Source organism: Mauremys reevesii, linkage group 14 (assembly GCF_016161935.1).
Source record: "Mauremys reevesii isolate NIE-2019 linkage group 14, ASM1616193v1, whole genome shotgun sequence".
Lineage (NCBI taxonomy): Eukaryota > Metazoa > Chordata > Testudines > Geoemydidae > Mauremys > Mauremys reevesii.
In genome coordinates, this window is record NC_052636.1 from 38,208,915 (window position 1) to 38,218,202 (window position 9,288).

Sequence of the window (9,288 nt, forward strand, 5' to 3'; positions counted from 1 at the left end):
ACCTTGGGCAGTGTCCATGCTCTGGGTGTGTGATCACTGCCTAATGAGAGTCCCAGACACCTTGTCTATCTAGCAGCTCTTCTGATCTTCCAGCTGTTCAACCAGCCCCTTCATCCCACAAGCATTCCAGGAGGGAGCGGGACTGGGAGGGGGAAAGCCACTTCACAGGCATTCAGAGAGGGAGAGGAGACAAAAATGGGAATGGGGAAAGTATAACAGACCTATTGAGCATAGAAATCACTGCTGCTCCTACAACAGCAGGGACAGGCCACTAGGAGCTGGGAAAAATTAAGCCCTCATGTTTCTGCCTGGTTTTGAACCAGGGACCTTTTGCATATTAGGCAAACATGATAACCACTACACTACAGAAACTCTATTGCAGGGGGTCTGCCCCTCTCTTCATAAGAACAGAACAATGGCCAGACTGGGTCAGACCAAAGGTCCATCCAACCTCATATCCTATCTGCCAACAGTGGCCAATGCCAGGTGCCCCAGAGGGAGTGAACCTAACAGGTAATGATCAAGTGATCTCTCTCCTGCCATCCATCTCCACCCTCTGACAAACAGAGGCTAGGGACACCATTCCTTACCCAGGCTGCCTAATAGCCATTAATGGACTTAACCTCCATTAATTTATCTGCAAAAATAGTGAGGAGTACTTGTGGCACCTTAGAGACTAACAAACTTATTTGAGCATAAGCTTTCGTGGGCTAAAATCCACTTCATCAGATGCATACAGTGGAAAATACAGCAGGAAGATATATATATATACAGAGAACATGAAAAAATGGGTGTTGCCATCCACACTATAATGAGAGTGAGCAGTTAAGGTGAGCTATTATCAGCAGGAGAAAAAAACTTGTAGTGATAATCAGGATGGCCCATTTCCAACAGTTGACAAGAAGGTGTGAGTAACAGTAGGGGGACAAATAAACATGGGGAAATAGTTTTACTTTGTGTAATGACCCACCCACTCCCAGTCTTTATTCAAGCCTAATTTAATGGTGTCCAGTTTGCAAATTAATTCCAATTCAGCATCTCTCGTGGGAGTCTGTTGTTGAAGGTTTTTTTGTTGTAATATTGCGACGTTTAGGTCTGTAATCGAGTGACCAGGGAGATTGAAGTGTTCTCTGGCTGTGTTTGAATGTTATAATTCTTGATGTCTGATTTGTGTCCATTTATTCTTTTATGTACAGACTCTCTGGTTTGGCCAATGTACATGGCAGAGAGGCATTGCTGGCACATGATGGCACATATCACATTGGTAGATGTGCAGGTGAATGAGCCCCTGATGGCATGGCTGATGTGATTAGGTCCTATGATGGTGTCCCCTGAACAGATATGGGGAGAGAGTTGGCAATGGGCTTTGTTGCAAGGATGGGTTCCTGGGTTAGTGTTTTTGTTGTGTGGTTGCTGGTAAGTATTTGCTTCAGGTTGGGGGGCTGTCAGTAAGCAAGGACTGGCCTGTCTCCCAAGATCTGTGAGAGTGAGGGATTGTCTTTCAGGATGGGTTGTAGATCCTTGATGATGCACTGGAGAGGTTTTAGTTGGGGGCTGAAGGTGACGGCTAGTGGGGTTCTGTTACTTTCTTTGTTGGGCCTGTCCTGTAGTAGCTGACTTCTGGGTACTCTTCTGGTTCTGTCAATCTGCTTCTTCACTTCAGCAGGTGGGTACTGTAGTTGTAAGAACGCTTGATAGAGATCTTGTAGGTGTTTGTCTCTGTCTGAGGGGTTGGAGCAAATGCGGTTGTATCTTAGAGCTTGGCTGTAGACAATGGATTGTGTGATGTGGTCTGGGTGAAAGCTGGAGACATGTAGGTAAGTACAGCGTTCAGTATGTTTCCGGTATAGGGTGGTGTTTATGTGACCATCGCTTATTAGCACAGTAGTGTCCAGGAAGTGGATCTCTTGTGTGGACTGGTCCAGGCAGAGGTTGTAGGTAGGATGGAAATTGTTGAACTCATGGTGGAATTCCTCAAGGGTTTTCTTTTCCATGGGACCAGATGATGAAGATGTCATCAGTGTAGCACAAGTAGAGTAGGGGCATTAGGGGACGAGAGTTGAGGAAGCGTTGTTCTAAGTCAGCCATAAAAATGTTGGCATACCATGGGGCCATGTGAGTACCCATAGCAGTGCCGCTGACTTGAAGGTACACATTGTCCCCAAATGTGAAATAGTTATGGGTGAGGACAAAGTCACAAAGTTCAGCCTCCAGGTTTGCTGTGACATTATCGGGGATACTGTTCCTGACGGCTTGTAGTCCATCTTTGTGTGGAATGAGGATGGAGCGTCTACACAACCAGACAATCCTGCTGTCAGGGTGCCAATGCCTGAGATGATGGGGCATCCAGGATTTCCAGGTTTATGGATCTTGGGTAGCAGATACAATAACCCTGGTTGGGGTTCTAGACTGTCTTATTGCCAAGGGACGGAGAAACTCAGCCAGCCGCAGGGGGTGCATAACACCATCCTAGTGTTGGGGTGACAGCGCCTCTGGGATCCTGACACCCCTATTGGTTCCACTGCTGGTTGTTTTCCTTTTCCGGTGGGACTTTGGGCAAGTTGCTCCCCCCTCTAGGGCTCCTTCCCCAGCAGGCAAATGGGGATTTCGTACCTTCCCGCTATTGCAAAGTGCTGGGAGAATCTCCCAGCCAAAGCTGCTCTGACAGAGCTAAGCAGCATCTGACCATTCAAGATCGGAGCGCACTGCCCAGGAGGAGGAGTGTTTGGCTCTGGGGTTTCACTTCAGCCCAGTCTAGAGAGAGGGGCCCAGCCATGGGGTTTGGCTCAAGAAGACCAAGTCTCCAATTCGTTAAGGGCGTTTTGAATTCCAATCCTGAGCTCCAAAGTGCTTGGTGTCATTTGCACATTTTAGAAGCAGGCTCTCCACTCCATTTTCCAAATCATTCATGAAACTATTGAATAGCACCGGACCCCGGACTGATCCCTGCTGGACCCACGAGGTGCCCCCTCTCCGTTGGGCAGCCAAACCTGGAGATGGGCCCTTGGAGTCTGGGCTTTCAACCAGCTCTGCACCCTCATGACAGTGATTGCATCTAGACCGCATTTCCCTGGTTTGCTTGTGAGAATGTCCTGCGGGACTGTGTCAAAAGTCTTAGTAACCCCGAGATAGATCCCATCTACTGTTTACCCACCTCCACTAGGCCCGGAACCCTGCCAAAGAAGGAAAGAGGCTGGGTTTGGGATGATTTGTTCTTGACAAATCCATGCTCACTTGTCCTAAGAATCAAATTATCCTGTAGGTGCTGCTGACAAACTGATTGTTTAAGAATATATTCCAGTATCTCTCCAGCTATGGAAGTGAGGCTAGCTAGTCTGCAAGTCCCAGGGGTCTCTTTGTTCCCCTTTGAAAGATAGGTCCTGTCTTGTTCATGGATGGGAAGGGATGTTCTTTTTCAGGGATCTCAGACGAGAACTGGGGCACAACACCTGGTTTGTTAAGGCCACAAAAATGGAGGCAGGAACCTCTTCTCTCCTGCTGGCAAAGAACCCCAGGTACCGAAAAGACAGAGACTCACATCCCTGAATGGGCTTTAAGAAAGGCAGTGGTTAAAAAGCTTGGCCCCGACCATTTCTTGTTTCCACAGACTAGACATTTTAGCAAACTTTAGAATTCCTTGGTGCTAAACACCGTGAAACTCCCCTTTCTCCTTCACAGAGGGTTTTAACGCCCCTTATCTCACTCAGGCTCACGACTGCCCAGAGCTCGAGAACTATCCCTGTTGCCATTGGATAGATGGGGAGGAGCCTGAGGTCCAGAGAAGGGAAATGACCTACCCAAGGGCCTACACAGCAAGGCAGTGGCAGAGCCAGAAAGAGAAGCCACCAGTTCCGACTCCTGTTCTAACAGACAAAAAAAACTCCAGAGGCAGGGATAGAGCCCAGGAATTGAAATGGTGGGGAAATTTCATCTAAACCATTTCTGTCAGAAAATCCCATTCAGACTAAACCAGTTTGTTTCTCAAAACCATAACAAGTGGGATGAAAGTTCTTTGCAAAAAGATTTTGTTCAAAACAAAAGCATCTCCTGTTTGTCACAGTGCGTTAAATTGTCTCGTCGCACACAAAGAGGAGACACTTCGATCTCAAACATTAGATAAGATGCTTCAATCTGAGCTAAGTCATTGCTGCTCTTAACAATTTAAAAATAAAAAATACAAATAAAATAGACTGTTTCAGCTATTCTATTATGTCATAATCTGCTCTGAGTAAACGTGATAGGACACCTCATATTATGCACTACTCCTAGTGACACTCTCCAATGGATCCCCATCCTTCACCCACCATGAGGTAGGTAGGAGCGGATCATCATTATCCCTACTTGAAAGAGGGAGAAGCTAAGGCTGAGAAAGGAGAATTGACTTGTCTTAGGTCACACACCCAGTCAGTGGCAGAGTTGGGAATAGGACCCAGGAGCCCTGATTTTCAAACTAACCATCGGCTCTTGAATTTCAGACATTGAAAGACCTGAATAAAATGCTCTCAGATGAGCTCCAGACCAACAACAGTGCACAGGAATTATTCAGCAAGTATTTGAGGAGAACTGCAAGGTTAGAGAGAATCGTGAACTGCTCAGAGACCATTAATGTAGAGAAGCAGCAAAATTCGTCAAACACAGAACTGGTTCTGACTTATTTCCTTGGTCTTAAAAGAGACCAACAAGGACCTGAGTCTCCTCCCTGTCAATAACCCCCTGCTCAGCCAATCAGGGTAGAGACTGAGGAAGGGAGGCTGAGGGTTCTCACCAGAGAGCCCAAAGGATGGTCCAGGTCACTGGTGGGGATCAAATAAAATTCAGAATAAAATTCGGCCTCCTTAAGCTCGTGTTTTCCATGCCTAGAATTCAACTCTCACCAGATGGATCAGACTGAACAGGTTTCAAACCTCTAGGAGGCTCTTACCTTCTAAACAGGGACGGCTGTTTTCTAGTAAAATCACTAACAGGGAAGGAGAAAACTCGAAAGAGGTTCCTCCTGGCGCTCACATCCGTGAACCCGAATACTCTCTCAGTCCTCAAAGAGAGACCTGGAGAAGGAGACTTGCTGGAGCAAAGCCACAGGGGATCTCTGAGGTTTCCCTGGCCCCTCGCCCCTGTCCTGCCTGGCTGATGTCAGCATCTCTCTGTGAGGTCACCACCTCCCCCCCACCTTGGACCAATAGTCTGAGGTCCTGCCAAAGGCCTTTGTGATGTCACTGCCACACCCCTCCCTTGCTGTGCTAATGTCCTGCCCCTGCCCAGGCACTTTGGAGGTTTGAGCTACTCCCTGTGGATCATCCCACTCAAGGAGCGTTCGTTCTAGGCAGAACTGACACCAACTTGTCCGGGGTGTTCCCCAGAAGCATATCACAAGTTTGAAATACGGGCAGCATAGAGCCTATATTCATAACGTCAACTACAAAAATGATACACATCTAGAGATAGCATCATTATAATCAGCCAATCAGAACCTCTCCATAGACCCCCTTACACGACAACCTTTCGACAATATTGGCTGCAAATATAGAACCGTGGTCGCAGCAGTGATCTATACAGTTACAGATTATGTCAATAACATCACAGGAGGTGACACGGCATCAGTGAGACTGATACTGGAATACTGCCTCCAATTTTGGTGTCCTCATGTGAAAAAGATGTTGTGAAATTGGAGCTGGGGCAGCAAAGAGCCACCAAAGGTTCTGAGGGCCGGAGAAAAATGCCTTCTAGTGAGCTATTGAAAGAGCTCAACCTGTTTAGCTTATCAAAAGAATATTGAAAGGTGACTTCACTGAAGTCTTGAAGTGCCTTAATGGAGAGAAAAGATTGGGTATTAATATTAATATGAAAAGAGACAAATTCATATTACAACAAAGGCACAAATATTCAACAGCGAGGATGATTCACCACAGGAACAAGCTACCAAGGAAAGTGGTGGATTTGCCATCTCTTGATGTCGTTTAATGAATACTAGATGCCTTTCTGGAATGTGTTTGCCCCAAAACTAGCTCTTGTGTCATAAAGGAGGCCTGTGATATGCAGGGGGTCAGATTAGATGCTCTAATGGTCTCTTCTGGCCATGAAGTCAACTAATTTCTGAAAAACTGAGTGTAGCATTGGGAGCAGCGTCTGATGTTTCCCTGTCTAGCCGGCTTGCTGCCTAGAACGAACGCTCCTTGAGTGGGGTGATCCCCAGGGAGTAGCTCAAACCTCCAAAGTGCCTGGCCAGGGGCAGGACATTGGCACAGCAAGGGAGGGGTGTGGCAGTGACATCACAAAGGCCTTTTGCAGGACCTCAGACTATTGGTCCAAGGTGGTGGGGAGGTGGTGACCTCACAGAGAGATGCTGACATCAGCCAGGCAGGACAGGGGTGAGGGGCCAGGGAAACCTCAGAGACCCCTGTGGCTTTGCTTCAGCAAGTCTCCTTCTCCAGGTCTCTCTCTGAGGACTGAGAGAGTATTCGGGTTCACGGACGTGAGCGCCAGGAGGAACCTCTTTCGAGTTTTCTCCTTCCCTTTCAGTGATTTTACTAGAAAACAGCCGTCCCTGTTTAGAAGATAAGAGCCTCCACGAGGATTGAAACCTGTTCAGTCTGATCCATCTGGTGAGAGTTGAATTCTAGGCATGGAAAACACGAGCTTAAGGAGGCAGAATTTTATTCTGCACCTGGGATTTTGTCCCTTAGAATCACTGGGGACATTAGGGTTTGTTCTTTGTGCTTCCCCTCTTCCTCCCTCCCTCCCTCCTTTCTCTTCTTCTCTTGCTTCTTTTGTTCTTTTTCCTGTTCACCTCCCAACACCAGGATGGAGGGGTGTGTGTGTGTGTGTTGTGGGGGAGTGCTCTGCAGCTCCCACTGTGGGAGGTCCACCCAAAACTGTGGGGCTGAAATAGTGCTCGGGCAGTGATCCCCACCAGTGACCTGGGCCTTCCTTTGGGCTCTCTGGTGAGAACCCTCAGCCTCCCGTCCTCAGTCTCTACCCTGATTGGCTGAGCAGGGGGTTATTGACAGGGAGGAGACTCAGGGCCTTGTTGTTCTCTTTCAAGACCAAGTAAATAAGTCAGAACCAGTTCTGTGTTTGATAAATTTTGCTGTTCTCTGCATTAATGGTCTCTGAGCAGTTCATGATTCTCTCTAACCTTGCAGTTCTCCTCAAATACTTGCTGAATAATTCCTGTGCACTGTTGTTGGGCTGGAGCTCATCTGAGAGCACTTTATTCAGGTCATTCAATGTCTGAAATTCAAGATCCGACAGTTAGTTTGAAAATCAGGGCTCTGGTGTCCTATTCCCAACTCTGCCCCTGACTGGCTGTGTGACCTAAGACAAGGTTGGGGGGAGGAGAAGCTCCAGTGTTATATCCTTGGGGCAGCCGGTGTAGGAAGCAATCACTTGAGGCCAGAGAGCAGGCAGCTAACCAAAACCTCCATTTTATTTACAGATATACAGAGAGCTCACTCAGCCGGTTGAAACCGGCTGAGCTATCCCTTAATAGTCTAACTCAGTTGCCATAGTAACAAAACCCATGACAACCAAATACACAACATCCAGGTACCGGCAGGGAGTGGGGGGCGGGGAAGAGGAGCCGAGCTGGGGGGGGTGGAGGAGAAGCCCTGGGCCCCTGCAGGAGCTGCACTGGGTGGGGGGAGGGGGAGAGGAGCCAACCTGGGGCAGGCAGGAGAAGCCCGGACCCTGGCAGAAGATGTGGGGCTGAAGTCCCCGACTCGGGAGCCCTAGCCACCTTAGTGGCAGAAGTTGCAGGGCTGAAGCCCTGACCCCCCTCTGTGTGGAGCTGGCCTGAGCCCCTCTCGCTCCCATCCCCCCTGTGGAGCTGGCTTTCACTCTCCTGCTGTGGAGAAATTCAGCCCAAATCTCCCCATGTTGGTATCTCCATTTCCCCCCAATCACCCAGCGATGGATGGATTTAGCCCAGGAGGCAGGGTCAGTGTTGGCCCCATTGGGCAGGTGGGATCTAGGGCACAAGGAGGTGAAGTGACTTTCCCAAGGCTAAGCAGGGAGTCTGTGGCAGAGCAGAGACTCAAACCCAGAATGCCTGAGCCTGAGTCCTGTGCCTTAACCACTAGGCAACCTTCCCCCCGAGGGAGAGGGAACCTGCTCTGCCCCTTTGAATGTGGGGTGGGAGCAGGCAGTAGACAGAGCTGCCAGGAGGTGGGGAGGGGGGTTGGACAGTTGTGGGGGTGATTAGAGGGTGGTGGGGTCTCTGGAGGGGGCGGTTAGGACAAGGAGCGGGGGGGGTTGCATGGGTTGAGGGTTCGGGGGTGCCTGGGGGGGGTGGAGCGGGGTTGGGGCAGGCAGGGAGCAGAGGTAGTTGGATGGGTCGGGAGTTCTGGGGGTCCTGTCAGGGGGCGGTGTTACCAGAGTTGCCCCTTACTTTGGAGTACGCTCATTTATTCGGGTTACATTTCTGGGGAGGGGATTCTGTGATTCTATCAATGTGCTGCTTGTCTCACGTGTGTCTTCATAGGGAGCTCTGCTCCTCCCTTCTGCACGTCCCCTCTCAATGGAGCTCTGCTCCTCCCTTCTGCACGTCCCCTCCCATTGGAGCTCTGCTCCTCCCTTCTGCACGTCCCCTCCCAATGGAGCTCTGCTCCTCCCTTCTGCACGTCCCCTCCCAATGGAGCTCTGCTCCTCCCTTCTGCACGTCCCCTCCCATTGGAGCTCTGCTCCTCCCTTCTGCACGTCCCCTCCCATTGGAGCTCTCCTGCAGGACCTGGGTTCCCTAGGGCTGGGTTTTTCCAGCCCCCAAACCAGATGAGCCCCCCACCCACCCATCGGCTCCTACAGTAACAGAGCAAGTCTGAGCGGACCGGGTCAATCAGCACTGCCACGCTGACCCCGTATCTGCCCCTGGACTCACTGGGCTGGATGAAGCAGCACTGTCAAGCTGTTACCCTTATGTGTCCCAGATTCAGCACGGCCCTGTCCCCGCTCTCACATCACAATTGTACTGGCAGGAACCGCCTTGATGAGCAAACCCCACAGGATTCTGGGCGCTGCAGGGATCTGTAGCTTAGGTAAGAGACGCGTTGCTGCAGAGTGACTGGGGGAAGCTAAAAACACAAAAGAGTGAGGTTCAGCAAGAGAGAGAGAAGCAACCAGCTGAACCATGCAGGTTATGTATTGAATACTGGTGATCACTGCACAAGGAGCCTAAACCAACCTAACATCCACTATTAAAGGTTAATAGCTACGGTAGAAAGGAAAACAGAGCGAGAGAGAAAGTGTGTGGGGGGGTCTCAGCCACTCCATGAGGCTTGAACTGGTCGGGGTTCCCAG

The 9,288-nt window shown here is 49.7% G+C and overlaps 1 non-coding gene across 1 annotated transcript; it reads right to left on the reverse strand.

Moving 5' to 3' along the window:
• Positions 1-299: 299 nt before the first annotated feature.
• Positions 300-372, reverse strand: TRNAI-AAU. Its single transcript has one exon. It is a non-coding gene; the product is annotated as a tRNA-Ile (tRNA).
• Between the last annotated feature and the right edge of the window lie 8,916 nt (positions 373-9,288).